Raw genomic sequence first — 2,500 nt, 5'->3', positions numbered from 1 at the left:
GCACAAACACACTGGCAGGAATGAAACACACAGGTCTGCCGCAACCACAGACACGGCTCGCCCCCTCTCACTGGCGAAAAGGCGCATCCCGACGTGACATAACTCCTTTGACACACTGACGCTGCCTCGGGCATCCACGTCCTACGGTCGATATCAACGAACCTCCCCCCCCCCCTCCCCCCCACAACACGCCATCCCATACCACATTGTGTACCGTACCCAAACCTAACGTGTACTGTACTACAACGCAATGTGTACCATAACACAACCCAGTTTGTACCTTAACCTAACCTATGTCACCTTAACCTAACCTATGTCACCTTAACCTAACCTATGTCACCTTAACCTAACCTATGTCACCTTAACCTAACCTATGTCACCTTAACCTAACCTATGTCACCTTAACCTAACCTATGTCACCTTAACCTAACCTATGTCACCTTAACCTAACCCATCTTGCACCTTAACCTAACCCATCTTGCACCTTAACCTAACCCATCTTGCACCTTAACCTAACCCATCTTGCACCTTAACCTAACCCATCTTGCACCTTAACCTAACCTATGTTGCACCTTAACCTAACCTGTGTTGCACCTTAACCTACCTCAATTTGCACCGCAATGTAACGCAATTTGCACCGCAATGTAACGCAATTTGCACCGCAATGTAACGCAATTTGCACCGCAATGTAACGCAATTTGCACCGCAATGTAACGCAATTTGCACCGCAATGTAACGCAATTTGCACCGCAATGTAACGCAATTTGCACCGCAATGTAACGCAATTTGCACCGCAATGTAACTCAATTTGCACCGCAATGTAACTCAATTTGCACCGCAATGTAACTCAATTTGCACCGCAATGTAACTCAATTTGCACCGCAATGTAACTCAATTTGCACCGCAATGTAACTCAATTTGCACCGCAATGTAACTCAATTTGCACCGCAATGTAACTCAATTTGCACCGCAATGTAACTCAATTTGCACCGCAATGTAACTCAATTTGCACCGCAATGTAACTCAATTTGCACCGCAATGTAACTCAATTTGCACCGCAATGTAATGCAATTTGCACCGCAATGTAATGCAATTTGCACCGCAATGTAATGCAATTTGTACCGCAATCTACCCCCACATTGTGCCTTAACCTAACCCACATTGTGCCTTAACCTAACCCACATTGTGCCTTAACCTAACCCACGTTGTGCCTTAACCTAACCCACGTTGTGCCTTAACCTAACCCACGTTGTGCCTTAACCTAACCCAAGTTGTGCCTTAACCTAACCCAAGTTGTGCCTTAACCTAACCCAAGTTGTGCCTTAACCTAACCCAAGTTGTGCCTTAACCTAACCCAAGTTGTGCCTTAACCTAACCCAAGTTGTGCCTTAACCTAACCCAAGTTGTGCCTTAACCTAACCCAAGTTGTGCCTTAACCTAACCCAAGTTGTGCCTTAACCTAACCCAAGTTGTGCCTTAACCTAACCCAAGTTGTGCCTTAACCTAACCCAAGTTGTGCCTTAACCTAACCCAAGTTGTGCCTTAACCTAACCCAAGTTGTGCCTTAACCTAACCCAAGTTGTGCCTTACCCTGCTCTGTAATTGGCATATGACACGTTACATTAATGTATTGTCCAACCGCAACCCGCTCAGAATGTTGTGTACACAGCTACGTGTCATCTCCCCATAACAGCTGCATTGCAGTGTGGTACGCCATAGAGACGTGTGGGAGTAATGGACGCAGTGGATGGCGATCAGCATGAGCCGTCTGTTCATGTAGTGGCGCGTGTATGCAGACGTAGTAGTCTCTTCTCACACAATGTGATAGCACGGTGCCCCGCGTTCCACATCTGCGACATGCTACAGAGGCCGGTTGACAGTTGGGTCGCGCAATGGACATCGCATACGTACGGGGGCACCTTCCACGTGCCCTCTAGTCGGGCACATTTTGTTGCGTGGATGTGAGCGGATGTAGTGTGTCTTGACACCTGACAGGCAGGCATGCAATAATAGTTGACTTTGCAAACGGGGATGGACGTGTACGTTTACTGGTGACGTTACGCAAATGAACAACTGGTAACCCGTTGTGGTGCGGTTGTCCTTGCTGGAGGTACATCTGTGAGGGCAACGATCGGTACAGCTACGAAGCGGTCCCCACCATACCAACGAACGTGAATGTGAATCTGGGTGTGAAGCGATACGCGGCTGTGGGTGGGTGGGACTGTCCCCGGCCGGTGAGGGGGGGCCGCCCGGCGTGCTGGCCGCGCGGTGCGTGGGCGCACGCGCTACAGCCGGCTGGTGGGGGCGCCCAGTGGCAGGCGCGCCGGCCGACGGACGCGGCAGGCGGCGCAGCTGCGCGCCGGGGCACCCTGCGCGCGGCGCCGTGCAGCCAAAGTGGGTCCTCGCCGGCCCGGTGCGAAGCGCGGTGGACATCTGCAGTGTGCTGGTCCGATTGAGGACTGTGTGCGTTGAGGATGCGCCGCCGCCCGGCACTCGGCGC

Source organism: Schistocerca cancellata, unplaced genomic scaffold, assembly GCF_023864275.1.
Source record: "Schistocerca cancellata isolate TAMUIC-IGC-003103 unplaced genomic scaffold, iqSchCanc2.1 HiC_scaffold_29, whole genome shotgun sequence".
Lineage (NCBI taxonomy): Eukaryota > Metazoa > Arthropoda > Insecta > Orthoptera > Acrididae > Schistocerca > Schistocerca cancellata.
This window is presented reverse-complemented; position numbering follows the sequence as displayed.